The sequence below is a fragment of the Heptranchias perlo genome, chromosome 31, assembly GCF_035084215.1.
Source record: "Heptranchias perlo isolate sHepPer1 chromosome 31, sHepPer1.hap1, whole genome shotgun sequence".
NCBI classification, from domain to species: Eukaryota; Metazoa; Chordata; class Chondrichthyes; order Hexanchiformes; family Hexanchidae; genus Heptranchias; species Heptranchias perlo.
The window spans coordinates 30,281,097-30,303,705 of record NC_090355.1 but is presented as its reverse complement, the minus strand read 5'-3'; the positions used below and the strand labels follow the sequence as shown (position 1 = coordinate 30,303,705).

The 22,609-nt window shown below is 44.5% G+C and overlaps 1 protein-coding gene across 4 annotated transcripts in view; it reads right to left on the bottom strand.

The window, feature by feature from the left end:
* Positions 1 to 19,543, bottom strand: part of st6galnac6 (ST6 (alpha-N-acetyl-neuraminyl-2,3-beta-galactosyl-1,3)-N-acetylgalactosaminide alpha-2,6-sialyltransferase 6) — a 46,887-nt gene extending 27,344 nt beyond the window's left edge. For 3 of the 4 annotated variants that reach the window (XM_067969872.1, XM_067969873.1, XM_067969874.1), the window contains exons 1-2: positions 19,357 to 19,543; positions 6,038 to 6,217 (exon numbers count right to left, since the gene is read on the bottom strand). The gene's annotated coding sequence lies outside the window, so the exon portion shown is untranslated. The remainder of the gene's footprint in view (positions 1 to 6,037; positions 6,218 to 19,356) is intronic. The other variant, XM_067969875.1, reaches the window with a different exon arrangement.
* Between the last annotated feature and the right edge of the window lie 3,066 nt (positions 19,544 to 22,609).

Here is a 22,609-nt window from a genome sequence, read left to right as displayed (position 1 = left end):
TCAAAGGAGCAGGTGGTGCGGAGGAAGGGAGTCTGCAGAAACATGGCTGTCCTGGGATTACTAATGTGGTTATTAAAGGGACAGCACCTCTTTCTATCTCTTTACATTTCCCCATTGTGATGAGCTTGATCTACTTGTTGCTGATTTTGGTCTATAAAATATTAACTACATATAAATGGGCTAGATTTTTTAAAAAAAAATATTTGACTAGATTTATAAAAACAAGCATTTTTTTTTATGAACAGAAAAAGGCAATTAGGTCTAACAAGTCTGAGCGTTTCTTTGGATCAACTAAATCAACCTGCCTTCTCGCCATATCCCTCAGTCAGTCCCTTTACTCTCCAGCAAAATATCTAATGACTCCTTCAACAAATTTATACTGTTGTCTTCAATATTCTTCCATTAACTTATTCCCCAACTGTACTGCAGTTGGGGTGAGAAAGTTCTGCTCGATTACCCCTCCTCCATAGTGAATAATTTGCCAACTTTGTCAATTCTCTTCATAATCTTCGAAACCTCAACTAGATAAACAATACTCTGAAACAAAAAAGCTATTTTCGGTCAAAAGCAACCCCTCCACGTAACACGGTTAGAAAATGTGTTTACAGTTTCTCTCCGAGATTCAAGATTCACACATTTTTGTACTCAACAAGGTAAGGGATGTCAGTGCTGGGAACACCTTGCTATTGTAGACACCCAATATGCATCAAGTGATGGATTACTCTCCACTTGCCTGACTGGGTGCAGCTCAACACCATCCAGGATAAAGCAGTCTGCTTGATCAGCACCGGCTTAAACATCCACTCCCTCTACCAGTGACGGACCATGACTGCAGTGTGTACTATCTACAGGATGCACTGCAGCAAGTTGCCAAGGCTTCTTCGGCAGCACCTCCTAGACCCGTGACCTCCGCCACGTAGAAGGACAAGGCTAGCAGATGCATTGGAACACCATCACCTCCAAGTTCCCCTCCAAGTCACACACCATCCTGACTTGGACATACATCACCGTCCCTTCATCGTCGCTGGGTCAAAATCCAGGAAATCCCTACCTAACGGCACTGAGGGAGTACCTACACCACATGGACGGCAGCGATTCAAGAAGGCGTCCCACCACCACCTTCTCAAGGGCAAATAGCGACGGGCATTGTCAGTGACACCTATATCCCGAGAATGAATATAAAAAAAAGTACTGCCAGGTCAGATGTAGCACAGCCAACCATGGCGTAAAGATACACCTATGCTGCCTTAACAATGATCCCCAGTTTCTGAGGAGCACCAATTTTTTAATATTTGTTTTCAGGATGTGAGCAATGTTGGCAAGGTCATATTAATTGTCCATCCCTAGTTGCCTTGAGGGCATTAGGAGTCAATCCTAATGTGGACAGAATCACGGATAGGCCAGACCCAGGAGGAATTAAAGAGATTAATGAACCTGTTGGGTTTTTAACGATAATATAGCTGCTTTCATGGTCATTTTTCTGGTGCTAGCAGATTTACCATAATTTACCAGATATATTGAACTCAGTTTCATGACTTACCATGCTCGCATTTAAACTCATGACCTCTGAATTGTTGGTGCAGCACACTAACCGATACACTAGTGTCCAAACTTTTTAATTGCACTCGTGCGAATCTTTTCCATTTCCCCAGAACAGCCATGAATATGGCTTCTCTGAGCGAGATTGAGAGAGAGCGAGAGTGCTGAATTCTGGGCAGTTTTACACTGCAAAACTACACCCAATAGAACCTACATTGAGATGGCGGCAAAATCATTTCCATTACAACCAGTGGAGAGAGATGTTAGTTCCCTCAGTCTGGATTTAAACCCATGTATTGGAAGTGAAAGGACAGTGTTCTGACCCACTGCACCATCCATCCCCCTTGTTAATGAACTCTTTCCCCCCCACCCCTCATCACCAATTTTCTCCCCTAATTTTTCTGCCCCTTCCCTCAGGATGGGTACAGTCCACTGGCACCAGTCCCCTCTAGTACCTTGCCTGTTATAATCTAGAGAGCCCAGTGGTGAAGGATAGAACACTACAGCCTGGTCTTCAGTTGCTTCCAAGCCTTTATTCACAGAGCTCCACATTACACACCACACCCTAGATAAGCTCTCTTATAAATGGATACAAGAGAGTCCCCAATTGATACCCACCACCTGAATACAATCAACACTAATTGATATAAATCACATGGATACGATTAACATTGCCCACACAGCCATCATTCATACATGAGCCTTGCCGGTGAATGTTGGCAGGCAGTTTGAGCACCGGGGATTTTACAGCCAAACCCGAACCCATCTTCACACATTCACATTCCCAGCAGGGGCCCTAGTTTTGGTCTCCCCAATAAGTGGAAACATCTTCTCTATGTCTAACATATCAAACCCCTTCATAATTTTAAAGACCTCTATTAGGTCACCCCTCGCCTTCTCTTTTCTAGAGAAAAGAGCCCTAATCGGTTCCACCTTTCTTGATAATTATAGCCTCTCAGTTCTGGTATCATCCTTATAAATCTATTTTGCACCTTCTCCAGTGCATCTATGTAAAAGGCTAATGGAACGTTAGCCTTCATAACTGGAGGGCTAGAATATATAGGGGAGGAAGTTTTGCTACAGCTGTACAAATCCCTGGTTAGACCACATCTGGGAGTACTGTGTGCAGTTCTGGGCACCGCACCTTAGAAAGGATATACTGGACTTGGAAGGAGTGCAACACAGATTCACCAGAATGTTACCAGGGCTCCATGGGTTAGATTATGAGGAGAGATTATATAAACTAGGCTTGTATTCCCTGGAATATAGGTTAGGGGTGATTGGATTGAGGTTTTTAGGATTTTGAAAGGAATCGATAGGATAGATAGATAGAATTTTTTCTGCTGGTGGGGGAGTCTAGGACAAGGGGACTTAAAACCAGAGCCAGGCCATTCAGGAGAGAAGTTGGGAAACACTTCTTCACACAAAGAATGGTAGAAGTGTGGGATTCTCTCCCACAAAAAGCAGTAGATGCTAGCTCAATTAATCATTTTAAATCTGAGATCGATAGATTTTTGCTAGCTAAGGGTATTAAGGAATATGGAGCCAAGGCGCGTAAATGGAGTTAGGATACAGATCAGCCATGATCTCATTGAATGGAAGTACAGGCTTGAGGGGCTGAATGGCCTACTCCTGTTTCTATCCTTTTTTGTAATATGTAGACCAGAACTGTGCATAGTACTCTAATAGTAACTTTTCTCTCCCCAGACAATTGCACCAGACCAGTGCCAGGCAATGACCATCTCCAACAAGAGAGAATCTAACCACCTCCCCTTGACATTCAACAGCATTACCATCGCCGAATCCCCCACCATCAACATCCTGGGGATCACCGTTGGCCAGAAATTTAACTGGACCAGCCATATAAATACTGTGGCTACAAGAGCAGGTCAGAGGCTGGGTATTCTGCGGCGAGTGACTCACCAACTGACTCCCGAAAGCCTTTCCACCATCTACAAGGCAAAAGTCAGGAGTGTGATGGAATATTCTCCACTTGCCTGGATGAGTGCAGCTCCAACAACACTCAAGAAGCTCGAAACCATCCAGGACAAAGCAGCCCGCTTGATTGGCACCCCATCCACCACCCTAAACATTCACTCCCTCCAACATCGGCGCACTGTGGCTGCAATGTGCACCATCCACAGGATGCACTGCAGCAACTCGCCAAGGCTTCTTCGACAGCACCTCCCAAACCCGCGACCTCTACCACCTAAAAGGACAAGGGGAGCAAGCACATGGGAACACCACCACCTGCACGTTCCCCTCCAAATTACATACCATCCCGACTTGGAAATATATCGCCGTTCCTTCATCGTTGCTGGGTCAAAATCCTGGAACTCCCTTCCTAACAGCACTGAGAGAGAACCTTCACCACACGGACTGCGGCGGTTCAAGAAGGCTGCTCACCACCACCTTCTCAAGGGCAATTAGGGATGGGCAATAAATGCTGGCCTCGCCAGTGACACCCACATCCCATGAACGAATAAAAAAAAAGCCTCGCCAGTGACACCCACATCCCATGAACGAATAAAAAAAAAAGACCAGAAGCACTGAGCACCTTCCTGGTCTGGGTGGAGGGAGAAGGAAGCCGTTAATTAACATTTTGTGTTGCAATGCAGACCTGCGATCAATACCCAGGACTAAGAGAGCGAAGCAGTATCAAAAAAGGACACAAATAAACAAACCACATCGATGCCAAATGACTCCAAGTAGAAGCAACAGGAAGCTTTTCTGTGAGACTCGGAAGCGCAGTCCCTCAAGTAATAAACTGAAATAAAGCAAAGCTTTTGCTAATCGATAACAACGCCAGATGTACATACAAAAAAAAATCTGAACTTTAAGCAGCTTATCTTGTTCCAGAGAGAAAGCAAGTTCTGTGGATCAAAAATACTTGTAATACATTCCAGCTCTGGTACGACAGGCAACATCCATATCCAGTTCTCCCCTGACCCAGATTCAATTAAATACCGTGGGCTTCACTCCAAAACTGGAACAAAACAGAGTGGCAAGACAGCTGCTTTGCAAAGTTTGTGAAATTTATACAGTTTGCTCGTATACATATGCATACATTCCTCCTCGGTTACATAAAATATATCGCTACTCAAAGATTTCAATGCACGGGTACTTGGGGGTCAATATCCACAGAACTAAAGCCCCCGCGCTGTGTTGGGGACGGGGGTCAAGCGACAAGCTTCTGCGGTCATGCCGGCGAGAGACCAAGGCCATTTTAACCCCTGGGTCTCATCACCACAATTCAAGTGAGACTCCTGCCCAGAACCCCAGCTGGAATCACTACCTGGCTGACGGGCGAGAGGGGGACTTTGGGTGGCAGGAGGCCGCCGTCAAGGACCCGGGGAACGGTCCCCGGCACTAAGGTAAGTCGCGATCGCGGGGGGGGAAGTGAAAGCCGGCGGCAGGTGACACCAAGATATCCTCATGGAGCCCAAAAGGAGAAATCATGCTTCTCCTGGCCCACAAGGAATCTATGAAAAGTTTACAACATCGTACAACAACAATTTGAATTTATACAGCACCTTAAAAAGGTTGTAAAACCTCCCAATACGCTTCACAGGAGCGATTATCAAACAAAATTTGACACCGAGCCACATTAGGTGATATTAGGACAGGTGACCAAAAGTTTGGTCAAAGAGGTAGGTTTTAAGGAGCATCTTAAAGGAGGAGAGAGAGGCGGAGAGACTTAAGGAGCTTCGGGCCTGGGCAACTGAAGGCACCACTGCCAAGGGTGGAGCGATGAAATTCGGGGACGTGCAACAGGCCAGAATTGGAAGAGTGCCGAGATCAGGAAGGGTCGTAGGGCTGGAGGGGGTGACCTTGCTGGGTTTCTTCTGGACCAGGATTTATTTGGCGACAACTTTCCTCGGCGCGATCGTCACTATGCGCTGCTCGTGTTTAAAACTGTGTCGGGATCCAAAGGAAGTCACTGGACCCCGACTTTTGAATAGTTATGAGGCCCTTGCCACAGGCAAGACATGGCCTCTCACGCCTCCCGAAGCTCAGCTGCTAAAACAGCGGCTGATAAGAGTTCAGCGCGAACTGGGAGGTAAGTATTCTGGCCCCTATTTAAACCACCGTACGCCCCATTCTCATCGGGTGTTGGGGGGGGGGGGGAGGAGTTAAAATCAGGGCTTAAGTCTCCATTGGACACATACATGCCTGGATGCGGTGCTAATCTCCTTTTCCATTGCTAAACAGCCAGGAATGTCTCAGAACGGATACTGGGACATTGGACAAGTACTATGCTCAGTCACTTGCATCCTCCCCACACCCTAAGATGTAGTCTCCCTTTTATCCTACTCAGATGGATAAAAGACTAAGTGAATCCTGTTTGGATTCAAGCCCTTGTGTGGCCATCAACCAATTGCTCAGGTACCTGCGAGAGGGTGGGGGGACCTATACCATCAAGAAAACAGGCGCTCTGATTACTTAACAAGCTCGTTGTTTTACACAGAATAACACACAGGTAAGTAACATCCTTTACCTCAGTAGGAAGCTCTTCTCTATTCGAGCCTTAGGGCTTTGTACGATCACCTCTCCCGAAATCGAACTCATTCATGCAAAACAGATTTCTTCTCTCCTTTTCCTCCTTTGGGCAGAGAATTTGTTTGTACCAATGTCAGCAACGCTGATCTAATAGATTTCTCCTTTCTGGACTCGTATCCTAATTGAATAGAAAATGATAAACCATTCTGATGCATCCCAGGGTTCAGGCATGTTCTTCTGTCCGCAGCACAGATTGAATCAGTCCCAGCTGCTGCTCCCTCGATACAGCAATCCCAAACTCCCTGCATGCAAATTCTGACAGGTCAAGTACTGAGAGTACCAGGCAACCCTGTCACTCTATTATTACATTATCTTTTTGTAAATCTGTTGCTTGGATGTTATCTGATCCCTGGATACTGTGTCAGTTCTGCAGTCTGGATACAAATTTGATTTTTGAGCGTGCGCACATCAGACTGACGTGCACACACTCAATAATCAAATTTGTAGGAAATAGCTGACAAATTGCAGATGCCCCTTCTCTAATCTTACAAAATTCTCTTGATTCAGGAACTGTCCCTCTAGATTGGAAAACTGCACGTCACTCCGCTATTTAATAAAAGGTGAGAGAGGGAAACCAGGGAATTATAGACCAGTTAGCCTAACATCTGTTGTCGGGAAATTACTAGAGTCTATCATTAAGGATAGATTGACTGAACACCTTGAAAATTTTCAGCTGATCAGAGAGAGCCAGCGTGGATTTGTAAAGGGTAGGTCATGCCTGACGAACCTGATTGAATTTTTTTTGAAGAGGTGACTGAAGTAGCGTACAGGGGAATGTCTATGGATGTTGTTTATATGGACTTCCGCAAGGCATTCGATAAAGTCCCTCATATGAGACTGTTAGCTAAAGTTGAAGCTCGTGGAATTGAGGGTTAGGAAATTGGCTGAGTGGCAGCAGACAGAGAGTAGGGATAATGGGCAGGTACTCAAATTGGCAGAATGTGATTAGTGGCGTCCCATAAGGATGTGTATTGGGGCTTCAACTATTCACTGTATTTATTAACGACTTAGACGACGGGATAGAGAGCCACATATATAAGTTTGCCGATGACACAAAGATAGGCAGCATTGCAAGCAGCGTAGATGGAAGCATAAAATTACAGAGCTATTAATAGATTAAGTGAATGGGCAAAACTGTGGCAAATGGATTTCGATGTAGGCAAGTGTGAGGTCATCCACTTTGGACCTAAGAAGGATAGATCAAAGTACTTTCTAAATGGTGAAAAGCTCGAAAGTGAAAAGCTCAAAATAGTTGAGGTCCAAAGAGAGTTAGGGGTCCATGATTCTATGTACATAGATCATTAAAATGTCATGGACAGGTACAGAAAATAATCAAAAAGGCTAATGGAATGCTGGCCTTTATATCTAGAGGACTAGAATACAAGGGGGTAGAACTTATGCTACAGCTATACAAAGCCCTGGTTGGACCACACCTGGAGTACTGTGTTCGGTTCTGGGCACCACGCCTTAGGAAGGATATATTGGCCTGGAGGGAGTACAGCGTAGATATACTAGAATGATACCTGGAATTCAAAGGTTAAATTATGAGGCAAGTTTACACAAATTAGGGTTGGGTTCCCTGGAACTTAGAAGAAGGGAACCCAAGTTTTCAAGATATTAAGGAGAACTGATAGGCTAAATAGACAGAAAGTATTTCCGCTGGTTGGGGAGTCTAGGACTAGGGGACGTAGTCTAAAAATTAGAGCCAGGACTTTCAGGAGTGAAGTTAGGAAACACTTCTACACGCAAAGGGTGGTAGAAGTTTGGAACACTCTTCTGCAAACGGCAGTTGATGCTAGCTCAATTGTTAATTTTAAATCTGCGATTGATAGATTTTTGTTAACCAAAGGTATTAAGGGATATGGGGCTATGGCGGGTATGTGGAGTTAGGTCACAGATCAGCCATGATCTCAGTGAATGGTGGAACAAGCTCAAGGGACTAAACGCCTAATCCTGTTCCTGTTCCTGTTTTCCTATGTTCCTATGTTCAGTGCTTTAGCCATATTAAACTAGAATTGATCGAAGCTGAACCCGGTTAGACTATATTGCAACATTTTCCTCCTCATTCCCCCATTGATGCTTCTGACCCATCTTTACTTTTTTAATATACCTAGTTTATATAGGGTCACAGTGATGAATTAAAAAATGCATCATAGGATTAAAAATAATAACTTGCCTCAATCAGGGTAAAATCAGAGCATTTATCTACATTATTAAAAATCGTGGAGAACTGATCAGTACAGAGATATTATAAACAGATTAAAAACAAACATGTTTAGAGCATCTCTACACAGCAGCTAAAATTATTCTCTCCGCACCCCCCCCCACCCCCCCCCCCCACCACCCCACCAACTTGTGTTGGAAACAATCCCCTAATGAGCCTCTATCACTGCTTACTGATCAATGCCTATCATGACACTACAGGCCAAATGAGGCCAATGGGAGAAAAGTTTCAAGTACCATGATACTTCCCTGTTCCCTCATCCAACTCCTCCATTCTTGTCCCATTAATCCTACACCCCAGCAATTTTATCCATTCTGCCCGACCTCTTCTACACTCCCAAGTTCAGTGTCGTCCTACAATCCACACCCTCCGAAGCTCACTCAACATGACCCTGCCGCAGCAGTCAACCTGTTGTGAAATCCCTGGGATGTCCATTGTAATTGAAGCAACACTTCAGATCAAGGACCATCTTACAGAATAGCCCGCCATGGTTTCCAAGATTGCTGTTGTCTATTGTATGCTCCGTAGCTTTGCTGTACAAAGAGGTATAATCATGGAGGAAGAGGCCAACCCAAAATCAAGGCCAGAGCACGACACAGACACTGTTCAAGAGAATGTAGCTTCAGAAACACTGTGCAGTCAGGCATACATTAAAGATTAACTGTGTAAGTGCCTGAGTTACCCCTTTAAGGACCCGTTCTGTCCACATTAACACTGAAAAAGTGGCTCAAAGCACCTTCTGGAACATTATCCTCTCCACTAACATTAATGATGAGCATTTGGGGTACAACTATGTTATTCTTCTCAGTCAGAAAGATACTCCTTGGATATTTACCAGAATGGTACCAGGGATGAGGGACTTCAGTTATGCGGAGAGACTGGAGAAGCTGGGATTGTTCTCCTTAGAGTAGAGAAGGTTAAGGGAAGATTTAATAGAGTTGTTCAAAATTATGAGGGGTTTTGATGGAGTAAATAAGGAGAAACTGTTTCCACTGGCAGGAGGACACGGATTTGACAGAATTGGCAAAAAGCCAGAGAGGATGGGGAGAAATGTTTTTAAGCAACGAGTTGTTACGATCCGGAATGCAGTGCCTGAAAAGGTGATGGAAGCAGATTCAATAGTAACTTTCAAAAGGGAATTGGATAAATACTTTAAAAGAAAAAATTTGCAGGGCTATGAGGAAAAAGCAGGGGATTGGGATCGTTGGATAACCCTTTCAAAGAGCCGGCACAGGCATAATGGGCCGAATGGCCTCCTTCTGTGCTATATCATTCTAAAGTTCTAAAGCTCCCTGGCATCGCCGATCTCAAGCGTACAAGCCAGCTCCCTGCCCACCGCAAGCTTGACTCGGCTCACAACCCAACCCGACCCGACCCTGACCGCAACACTCGGCTCCCCGGCCAGCCCGACCCCGACGCCGGCCGCAACGCTCGTCTCCCCGCCCAGCCCGACCCCGGCCGCAACGCTCGTCTCCCCGCCCAGCCCGACCCCGGCCGCAACGCTCGTCTCCCCGCCCAGCCCGACCCCGACGCCGGCCGCAACACTCGGCTCCCCGCCCAGCCCGACCCCGACGCCGGCCGCAACACTCGGCTCCCCGCCCAGCCCGACCCCGGCCGCAACGCTCGTCTCCCCGCCCAGCCCGACCCCGACGCCGGCCGCAACGCTCGTCTCCCCGCCCAGCCCGACCCCGGCCGCAACGCTCGTCTCCCCGCCCAGCCCGACCCCGGCCGCAATGCTCGTCTCCCCGCCCAGCCCGACCCTGACCCTGACCGCAACGCTCGTCTCCCCGCCCGACCCTGACCGCAGCGCTCGTCTCCCCGCCGGACCCTGACCGCAGCGCTCGTCTCCCCGCCCGACCCTGACCGCAGCGCTCGTCTCCCCGCCGGACCCTGACCGCAGCGCTCGTCTCCCCGCCCGACCCTGACTGCAATACTCAGCTCACAACCCAACCTGATCCCGGCTGCAGTAGCTGGTTTCCACCCCAACCGAAGCACACGTGGAGCCAGCTTCCTGGTCCCACCCAAAGCCAAGGTAGGCGAGGAATAAACTTTGGGTAAGTAATCTAGACGCTTGTGTTGATTAGTCAAAGTCTTTCGGTGGTGCATTAGGTATTACCGCTGCAATCACGGGATGGCTGCTGGGGGGCAAAGGATACCCTCATCCGATGTGGCTGACGTCAACCCGCTGCAATCCCACGATGCCTGAGCAACACTGAGATAGTCAAAGCCAGGGGACCACCAGGATAATTATTGAGCACACCACAGGGATGCTGAAGAGGTTCAGGTGTCTCGACAGGTCTGGAGGCCTTCCACATGTGCATCACAGCACTATATACTGCACAACCTCGCCATACAGAGGCCTGCATCCCTCCAGCGATGTATCACAAAACCTTGGGGGGGGGGGGGGGGGGGGGGGCAGCCCTCCTACTCATCTGTGCTGCCAAATTATTTTGAAGCGTTCTTCCAGCAAAAATGAAAGCAGGGAATGTGCAACCTCGCTTCAAGAGGCACATCCCAGCTTTACATAGGCCACGGGAGTGGCGCTGGAAATTGTGCACGTCGTATGTGCGGGCTGCCTGACAACCAATGTGATCAGATGGGGCAGCACATCAGTCAAATGGATACGAGGCTCAGGGGTTAATAATGCCTGAGCCTCACGCAGATGATGTCATGGGAACTACTACCTGCCCATTTCAGTGGTTCACGTGAATGCTAAAGATCCCATGGTACTTTTTGAAGAAGAGCATGAGTTCTCCCAGTGTCCTGGCCAACAACAACAACTTGCATTTATATAGCGCCTTTAACATAGTAAAACATCCCAAGGCGCTTCACAGCAGCGTTAGCAAACAAAATTTGTCACCGAGCCACATAAGAAAACATTAGCTCAGGTGACCAAAAGCTTGGTCAAATAGATAGGTTTTAAGGAACATCTTAAAAGGAGAGAGAGGTAGAGAGGTTTAGGGAGGGAATTCCGGAGCTTAGGGCCTAGGCAGCTGAAGGCACGGCCTCCAATGGTGGAGCGAAGAAAATCAAGGATGCGCAAGAGACCAGAACTGGATGAGTGCAGAGATCTCGGAGGGTTGTAGAGCTGGAGGAGGTTAGAGAGATAGGGAGGGCAAGTCCATGGAGGGATTTGAAAATAAGGATGAGAATTTTTAAAATCGAGGTGTTGCCGGACCAGGTGCCAATGTAGGTCGGCGAGCACAAGGTTGGTGGGCGAACAGGACTTGGTGTGAGTTAGTATACGGGCAGCAGAGTTTTGGATCATTCCTCCCTCAAGCAATACTACCAAAAGCAGATGAATTGGTCCTTCATCTCATTGCTGTTTGTGGGACATTGCTGGCACAGAATGGCTGCTGCTTCTGCCTACATAACAACAGTCACTACACGTCCAAGTGTTCCCTTGTATGTGAAATGCTTTGAGATATTTCCCAGATGTGATAAGGTGTAATTTAAATGCAAAGTTTCTTTCATGTAAAATGACAATTATTTTAATGCCATCAACAAATTACTGACGCCTCTTATTCTGCTCTTCCTGGCAAATAAACAGACCCTGTGAGTTTATTGCAAACAAAAAGGAAATCATGCATAATGTCAAGCCACAGTGACTTATTTTTCCATAATAACTGCCCACAGGACATTTCAATTTAACATGCGCATACCATTTAGTGTGGGTTTGATGAGAAAATTATTCATTCTCCTCCTTCCATTCCCCACGTACTGAAATCAAGATTCATGTTGCAGCTTCCTACTTTAACTCATTCTTCCCCAAGACCTCAAAACTGTGGTACTCTATCTTCATCAGTCCATCCTCTTATAATTTACATGCTTTTGAGACCCCAATCTTGGCACCACCTTTACTTTTTGATTCATTCCATTTTCTCCAGCCTTGGTAGCGATGGGCCTTGGTTCTTCTCCCAGGTTTCTCAATGATAAAAAAAAAATGCGGAACGACGATCATTTTGGTGTTGAAGTTGGGAGGTAAGACTCGGGGTAATCTTGACTTTAGACAATAGCGTAAAACGCGAGACATGAGCTCGGCTCGGCCGTTAAACATCTCTCCTGATTTTCCTTTCCATTGAAGTTAATGAAAGCGGAAGAGATGTTTAATGGGCAGCTGAGCCGATAGCTTGCTTTTTACACTATCGTCCAAAGTCAAAATTACCCCCCGAGCCTTTGGGATGAGAGGTAACAGAACAAAGGCAGTTTTCTTTTGCCTAGTCTTATGGCTGATAGCATTGTGTAAGAGATGAAGTTGTCAGTAAATGTACGCATTCCACTAATAGTCCCACTCAAAGTGAAGGTGTGAGGAATTTAGTTGTAAAAATATGTTACTGGTTACAATTTAGAATCACAGAAGTTTACAGCAGAGAAAGAGGCCGTTCGGCCCATCATGTCTGTGCAGGCCCTTTGCTAGAGCAATCCAAAATTAAGCCTCACTGTCTTGCTTTCTTCCCGAGGAACTATACATTATTCTGTTTCAAATATTTATCCAATTTTCCCGTCAAAGAAGCAGTGGTCTCTGCTTCAACCAGTCCCAGTGACAAAGCATTCCATGCTCCAACAAACCCCTGCTTAAAAAAATTCTCCTTGCTTCAATCTTCACTCTCAAAGACCATTTTAATTTGATGTTTAAGACGCTCCTTAAAACCTACCTCTTTGACCAAGCTTTTGATCACCTGTCCTAATATGCGGCTCGGTGTCAAATTTTGTTCGCTAATATTCCTTGGAAGCGCCTTGGGACGTTTTACTATGTTAAAGGTGCTATATAAATGCAAGTTGTTAGTGTTGTTGTTGATGCATTCATCGCAGACTCCCCAACCAGAGCTGTGTTTGTATAGCTGAACTGTACCTTTTTAAATTATTTATGCCAATAGATTATGTCAGATTGTCTGAAGTGATGTTACCATTGGAGCTTAAGGTACTTACAGTTGAACATGATTTACCTAAGTTAGAAATTTTTAGCAAGGTTGTTTGGAAGTTGAGTATTTTGAAACATCAGAGATCATTGGAAAGGTCCAGCTGAAGAACAGAGCAAGTACAATAATATACAAGTAAACGCAAAGTGCTCGAAGACTTTAGTGAAAGGTGATTCACAATGGGCTTGGTCGACACACAAAATGACTCGATAAAGGTGGATCCCCAGAGGCTGAAACCAATGTACTGCAGAAGAGGACTAAAGTCATATGTTTTTATAAGTAACATCACCTAAGTGACTGGAAGGCAACTGAGCTACCTGGCAATAGAGATTACAAAAGTTACCCTTGCCAAGCATATATTTCAATCTTGGAAGTTGAATATAAATCAGTTATACTGTTAAAATGAACCCAAATAATACTGTGTAATTGTTATATTTATTACTGTGCTTTTGATGAGTTAGAGTCTGTTTCTCAATGTTAAGTATCAGTCAGCTTTTTGGAACTAGAAAAATAAACTTGCATTTATATAGCAACTTTCACGACCACAGGACATCCCAAAGAACTCCACAGCCAAATAAGTACTTTTGAATTTTTGACTGTTGTAATGAAGGGAAACGCGGCAGCCAATTTGCGCGCAGCAAGGTCCCACAAACAGCAGTGTTATAAATTAGATGGCCAGGTGGTGAAGGATGGAATACTCGAGCCTGGTCTTCAGTTGCTTCCAAGTCTTTATTCACAGAGATCCACTTACACACACCACACCCTGAATAAGCTCTCATATCAAAAGGATACATGAGCGTCCCCAATTGGCACACACCGCCTGAATACAATTAACACTAATTGCTATAAATCACATGATACAATTAACAAGCAGTGGATAAAAGACCAATTAAGCTGTTCTAATGATACTGATTTAAGCCAGGACACCGGGAAAACTCCTCTGCTGTTCTTCAAATCGGATCTTTTATATCCACTCAAGAGAGCAGATGGGACCTCGGTTTAATGTCTCCTCTGAAAGACAGCACCTTCAACACTTCAGCACAGCACTCCCTCAGTACTGCACTGGAGTGTCAGCTGAGATTATGTGCTCAAGTCCTGGAGTAGAGATTGAACCCATGATCTTCTGATGCGAAAGTGCTACCACTGAGCCAACTATGCTTCTGCAATTCTAAATCTCATGATCAAGAAAGAAAGACAGACTTTTATTTATATAGTGCTATTCAGATCCTGAGGATGCCCCAAATCAATTACTTTTGAAGTGTAGTCACTGTTGTCTTGTAGACAAACTGTTCTGTGCTTTTGGCAGAAAAATTTAAAGAGTCACAGAACACGACCTCCAAAACACTGGTGAAAATCTAGTAAACCCTTGAAATAAAAAAGGAATTTGACTTATTCAGTCACCATTGGCCCTAACTATAAACAGTCCGAATCGCAAAACACTATCCCCAATACATCGATAGAAGTCCCAGAATCCCACGTAATAAAAACAAAGCTTGATTTATTTTGTCACCAATAAAACAGTGGCACTCCCTAATGTGATCGATGTAGTTAAATAAAGCAGTCACTAGTAATATACTAATTGTGTCCTGTCAGTCACTGGTGTCTCTAAAGCGAGCCAAGAGTTAAATGGCACTTCAGCCAATGTTGTGCTGCATTCCTGATGATGCCTGGGCTTTTTAATTTGATTTGTTTCAGTGGGTTGACTCAAAAGCCAACTTAAGCCTCCTGTACATAAACTCTCAACAAACATAAATCCCAACCAAATTTTTCTTCCTGGGTGAAGTGGTCCACAGAATATGTGCAGATAAATCTGGATTAGTTTGAAAACCCAGGGCTGTATCACGTAATCCAAATTCTGGTGAATTTAGAAACATTGTTGTGTTTGTCTATCTCGCCATGACAAAGTTCAAAAATTACCAAAAAGCAAAATACTGCAGATGCTAGAAACCTGAAATAAAAGCTGCACCTGCTTATCTTCCTTCTGCCACATTCCTGGGCCACAGGAGATTTCTCTGCTTTGCCAGATTTTTCCATACATCCCCCCGCACCCATCCCGCCGCCTCCGCCCTCCTCTGCTATTCTGTTGTAACCATTCACACATCCTCTGGACGCTTTTATTTAGCCACTTTCTCTCATTATCGCCTACTTTTATTTTGCACCATCATGACTTCTGTCGTTTAATATCTCCTGTCCTGCACCCAATCACAGACCTTTCCTTTTCCTGCCCCCTTTTTCCCTGGCTTGGTACCTGCTTATAAACCGTTCAACTGTAAAATCTTCCGGTTCGAACAAAAGGTCACTGACCTGAAACGTTAATTCTGTTTTTCTCTCTCCACAGATGCTGTCTGACTGGCTGAGTGTTTAACATTTTCTGTTTTTTTATTTCAAAAAATACCTTACCCCTCAATTCCTTTCTCTGCCAAATATCTATCCAGCTCCCCTTTTAACAACATCACCCACCTCCACTGCCTCCCAGGCACTCTTATGTAAAGTAGTTAAATCTGTTCACCTTCCTTCTTCACATCTGGAGACAGTGATTACTTGTTGTAAAGTATGACAAATATACTAGGGGTCAATTGACTTACACCTATTAGATTTAATAGCTCGATAAGATCCCACCCCCGCTCCCCTACACCCCAAGATTTCTCTTTTCCAGTGATAGTATTCCCAGTTTCCATAGCCACTTCTCATGATTATCAGTTTAGTTACTCTTCACTTTACACTCTCCAGTGCTGGATGTTCCTACTCTACTACACAATACTCCATCTGGGCCAGACCAGTGCTTTCCCTAAGTTCACCAACACTTCATAAGAAATAGGAACAGGACTAGGCCATACAGCCCCTCGAGCCTGCTCCGCCATTCAATAAGATCATGGCTGAACTTCTACCTCAACTCCACTTTCCTGCCTTATCCCTTGATGTCCAAAAACTACTTGATGGCATTCTCCACTTCCTGGTGGCATCCTCGCTCATTCTCTATGTACCCCAAGGTAACAGCCCAAACAATATTTCTCACTTGTGTTCACTTCATTGCTGTAGAAACATATAATTTCCATTCATTCCCCCGGCATCCCCCACCACACTGGAGATCACAATGAAGCAAGTTAGGATAGCATCGATCAGATGCAGAGCATAGCTCTATCTCTGGTCAAAATACTTTACCCCAGCCTCAGAAGAGCACCCAACTACTGCAGTGTAACATTCCCGTTTGAGCAGCAATCTTTGTGACCTTTCTGAGCCAGTCTGACAATTCAGCGCCAGACTTTGACCCAGTTAAGAACAGGACTGGCAATGTTCAAACTAATTTCACGTAAGATTCCTGCAGCTATCAATGAAATGAATATTCATCTCACATCAGCATTTGAAATCATGTGCCACAGAAACAAAAAGATTGAATTTCCAGTCCCCCTTGCTGATTTGTGTACAGTGGGTCAGAAGTTACATATCGCAAAAGGAGTTATGGGAAGGATCTAAATAATTTGGATAAAGATTTGCAAAAGATCTCCTCACGGGTGTACAGGAACTATTCTGCTGCTGGGAGCTGAAACACTCTCATCTCGACATCAAGGTCTAGAACTCACTATGGAGGTGGGGGGGGGGGAATGAACAACAAACATTAAAAATACAACTCAGTAAACAACACCTCTCATCTAGAACACTAAAAATACAACTCAGTAAACACTAGCCCCTCTCATCTAGAACATTAAAAATACAACTCAGTAAACACTAGCCCCTCTCATCTAGAACACTAAATGTACAACTCAGTAAACACTAGCCCCTCTCAGCTAGAACATTAAAAATACAACTCAGTAAACACTAGCCCCTCTCATCTAGAACACTATATGTACAACTCAGTAAACACTAGCCCCTCTCATCTAGAACATTAAAAATACAACTCAGTAAACACTAGCCCCTCTCATCTAGAACACTATATCTACAACTCAGTAAACACTAGCCCCTCTCATCTAGAACACTAAAAACACAACTCAGTAAACACTAGCCCCTCTCATCTAGAACACTAAATGTACAACTCAGTAAACACTAGCCCCTCTCATCTAGAACACTAAATGTACAGCACAGTAAACACTAGCCCCTCTCATCTAGAACACTATATCTACAACTCAGTAAACACTAGCCCCTCTCATCTAGAACACTAAAAACACAACTCAGTAAACACTAGCCCCTCTCATCTAGAACACTAAATGTACAACTCAGTAAACACTAGCCCCTCTCATCTAGAACACTATATCTACAACTCAGTAAACACTAGCCCCTCTCATCTAGAACACTAAATGTACAGCACAGTAAACACTAGCCCCTCTCATCTAGAACACTAAATGTACAGCACAGTAAACACTAGCCCCTCTCATCTAGAACATTAAAAATACAACTCAGTAAACACTAGCCCCTCTCATCTAGAACACTAAATGTACAGCACAGTAAACACTAGCCCCTCTCATCTAGAACACTAAATGTACAGCACAGTAAACACTAGCCCCTCTCATCTAGAACATTAAAAATACAACTCAGTAAACACTAGCCCCTCTCATCTAGAACACTATATCTACAACTCAGTAAACACTAGCCCCTCTCATCTAGAACACTAAAAACACAACTCAGTAAACACTAGCCCCTCTCATCTAGAACACTAAATGTACAACTCAGTAAACACTAGCCCCTCTCATCTAGAACACTATATCTACAACTCAGTAAACACTAGCCCCTCTCATCTAGAACACTAAATGTACAGCACAGTAAACACTAGCCCCTCTCATCTAGAACACTAAATGTACAGCACAGTAAACACTAGCCCCTCTCATCTAGAACATTAAAAATACAACTCAGTAAACACTAGCCCCTCTCATCTAGAACACTAAATGTACAGCACAGTAAACACTAGCCCCTCTCATCTAGAACACTAAATGTACAGCACAGTAAACACTAGCCCCTCTCATCTAGAACATTAAAAATACAACTCAGTAAACACTAGCCCCTCTCATCTAGAACACTAAATGTACAGCACAGTAAACACTAGCCCCTCTCATCTAGAACACTATATCTACAACTCAGTAAACACTAGCCCCTCTCATCTAGAACACTAAATGTACAGCACAGTAAACACTAGCCCCTCTCATCTAGAACATTAAAAATACAACTCAGTAAACACTAGCCCCTCTCATCTAGAACACTATATCTACAACTCAGTAAACACTAGCCCCTCTCATCTAGAACACTAAAAACACAACTCAGTAAACACTAGCCCCTCTCATCTAGAACACTAAATGTACAACTCAGTAAACACTAGCCCCTCTCATCTAGAACACTAAATGTACAGCACAGTAAACACTAGCCCCTCTCATCTAGAACACTAAATGTACAACTCAGTAAACACTAGCCCCTCTCATCTAGAACACTATATCTACAACTCAGTAAACACTAGCCCCTCTCATCTAGAACACTAAATGTACAACTCAGTAAACACTAGCCCCTCTCATCTAGAACACTAAATGTACAACTCAGTAAACACTAGCCCCTCTCATCTAGAACACTATATCTACAACTCAGTAAACACTAGCCCCTCTCATCTAGAACACTAAATGTACAGCACAGTAAACACTAGCCCCTCTCATCTAGAACACTAAATGTACAGCACAGTAAACACTAGCCCCTCTCATCTAGAACATTAAAAATACAACTCAGTAAACACTAGCCCCTCTCATCTAGAACACTAAATGTACAGCACAGTAAACACTAGCCCCTCTCATCTAGAACACTATATCTACAACTCAGTAAACACTAGCCCCTCTCATCTAGAACACTAAATGTACAGCACAGTAAACACTAGCCCCTCTCATCTAGAACACTATATCTACAACTCAGTAAACACTAGCCCCTCTCATCTAGAACACTAAATGTACAACTCAGTAAACACTAGCCCCTCTCATCTAGAACACTAAAAATACAACTCAGTAAACACTAGCCCCTCTCATCTAGAACACTATATCTACAACTCAGTAAACACTAGCCCTCCCATCTAGATGCTAAAAGTAGTCCAGTAATGTGCACTGTGTGCCATGTCAGTCTGGCAGACCGCTGCCCGTGCTTGCGGCTCACCATGCCCGTTGCGAATAGCGGATCAGCTACGGGTCCATCCCCGCTGTTACAATGTATCGTTCCTGTGACTGGCGCCCACCCGCTGGCCGGACGGTTACTGTATCCATTCGCCCGCTTTGTATCTTTTCTCCCTTTCTCAGCTCCTTGGCCCGGCCGCGCGCACTCGCCCCTTTTGCCACCACCGGAGCGATCGACTCGCACCCCCGCGCAGACTCACAGCACCGCTTTCCGCGTGACCGCGCCTCTGCTCGTATCCGGGCAAGCGCGCACTTTGCCCCGCCCCCCCCCAAGCGTGTGGACTTCGCAATGTGCGCACGCGCCTTACCATAGGCATTGGCGAGTAAACCACATCCATTGCAGCAATGTTCTAGGGCATTTGCAACACCTTTACACAGGATGTTATTGACCGAGATGGAACTCATTTAAAAAAATAACTTCTAGAAAAATATTTAATTGGAGGAGGGGTGGATGGACAGTTGCAAATATACCAGCACTTAATTGTTCGTAAACTCGGTGCACTATTTGACCTGGCACTGAGTTTTGACCCCATATCCATTGCATCGCGACAATTGTCTGCTTCCATCTCTGTAATATCGCCCGTCCTCCACCCCTGCCCTAGCCCATCTGCCCTAAAACCCTCAGCCATGCCTTCGTCACCTCCAGACTCAACTATTCCAATGATCTCCTGGTCGGCCTCCCGTCCTCCACTCTCGGTAAACTTCAACTGATTCAAAATTCTGCTGCCTGTGTCCATTTCTACACCAAATCCCGCTCACTCGTCACCCCCGTTCTCGCTGGCCTACATTGGCTTCCAGCCCTCCAATGGCTCAAGTTTTAAAATTCTCATCCTCGTATTGAAATACACCATGGCCTCGCCCCTCCCTATCTCTGTAACCTCCTCGTGCCCTACAACCCACCGAGATCTCTTGTGTTCCTCCAATTCTGGACTCTTGCACATCCCTGATTTTCTTGCCTCCACCATTGGCGGCCTTGCCTTCAGCTGCCTAGTCCCTAAGCTCTAGAATTCCCTCTGTCTCTCTACTTCTCTCCTCTTTTAAGACGCTCCTTAAAACCTGCCTCTTTGACCAAGCTTTTGGTCACCTATCCTAATATCTCCTTTTATGACTCTGTGTCAAATTTTGTTTAATAATTGCTCCAGTGAAGCACCTTGAGACGTTTTACTATGTTAAAGGCGCTATATAAATGGCGGTTGTTGTTGTCGTTGTCAGTATTTTAAGGGAGCAGTACAAAAAGAAGGTCTTAATGAAAAAATTGCTTGTAAATGTATTTCTGCCAGCACATAATGTAAGTTATGTTGAAACACCATTATCGTATCATGTGCACGATAGTATCAGAACAAAAATCAGATTCAGTTCTTCTGACTCTTCTTCCTCAAGCAAAACAGAAGTTTGCCAATTTATTTTGTGCGTGAAGAAATGTTTAATAGAGGTGTTCAAGATGAGGGTAATTGATAGAGTAGATAGGGATAAATTGTTTCCACCGTAGGAGGGTCGGTAACCAGAAGAAACAGATTTAAAAGAATTGGCAAAAAAGCCGGGGGGAGATGAGGAGGAATGTTTTTACTCAGCGAGTTGTTATGGTCTGGAATTCACTGCCTGAACGGGTGGTGGAAGCAGATTCAATAGTAACTTTCAAAAGGGAATTGGATATAAAAAGGAAAGATTTGCTGGGCAGTAGGGAAAGAGCAAGGGAGTGAGGCTAATTGGTAGCTCTTTCAGAGAGCCGACACAAGTACGATGGACAGAATGGCCTTCTTCTTTGCTGTAAGATTCTATGTTTCTCTAAAATCTCCCTCTAAACAAGAGTTAGAGAATTTTGTGAAACTCTTAAGAGCAGCCGACTGTGTAAACACCATTTAAAATCATGCATGTTAGCGACTGGCCAAACTTCATGCCACATCTTGCAGCATTTTTACAATGCTGTTCTCCAACTTTGTTTTTCTATTCCAAACTTAAATCTAGAAATTTCAATTTAATGCCTAAGTTAAAATAACAGACAAAGGAATTTAATGCGAACATGTTAAGCATTCATCCATTATATCCTCCAATTCTTGCCACTTACACATCCCTGATTTTAATCGCTCCGCCATTGGCGGCCATGCTTTCAGCTGCCTAGGCCCTAAGCTCTGGAATTCCCTCCCTAAGCCTCTCCGCCTCTCTACCTCTTTCTCCTCCCTTCAGAAGCTCCTTAAAACCTACCTCTTTGACCAAGCATTTGGTCACCTGTCCTAATATCTCCTTATGTGGCTCGGTGTCAAATTTTGTTTGATAATCGCTCCTGTGAAGCATATTGGGAGGTTTTACTATCTTAAAGGTGCTATATAAATGCAAGTTGTTGTTGTTGTATCGGTAACGATAGGTTTTAAACTTCTAAAGGTACAACAGAAATATATAATTTGGAGCACCAGATGTGGTTACTGGCAAAAATAATTCATCATTGAAATACCTAAGTAAAGGGTCAAGACCCATATGATGTCCTGTACTCCTGATGTCCTGATGGAACCCTCACAGAGATGCTTAACAAGAGGGCAACTCGTAACAAGTCTTCCAAGAGCTTGGTAGCCCTTTGAATCTCGGAAGATTTTATTGTCCTCTCCACCCCATTCCTAACTTAGGTGTGCTTAGTGAAACCTTTGGTCTCATTTTGGCTTTATTACCATACGTTATTTCTTGAAAGGGTTATATGGTTTACGTAGGCATGTGAGTTTGTGTTCATGTGTAACCATAGTTATTGCATACATTTACTGGTTAAAGTGTACACATGCATTTGTCTGAATTTTTCTTTTAAACAGGTTGGTACATTCTTTCCAACTCTGATTAAACAGAGGCATTGCAGTAGGGTTTACACTATTTGTGAGTTGCCAATCACCCCACCCAATTGAATAGAAACCGTATCAGTACCGAGAAATATATATATTGCAGTCATATGAAATACTGCTTCATCTTAAATTTAACCCTGTCTAGTGACAAAGCTGAGCTCCCAGGGCAGCCAGCAAGAGTGATTTGGGTTTTGACCCCAGTGACGACAGCTTGTTGAAAGACAACATTTAGCTGATGAAAGGCAGAACTAGAAGAACAAACTTGAATCTTTCATGCCCTCAAGACATCCCAAAGTGCATCACAACCAATGGGTTACTTTCAAAATCCCAGTGTTGCTATGCAGGCAGCCACTTTGCACACAGCAAGATCTCACAATCAACAATGAGATGAATGATCAGTTAATCTGTTCTTGA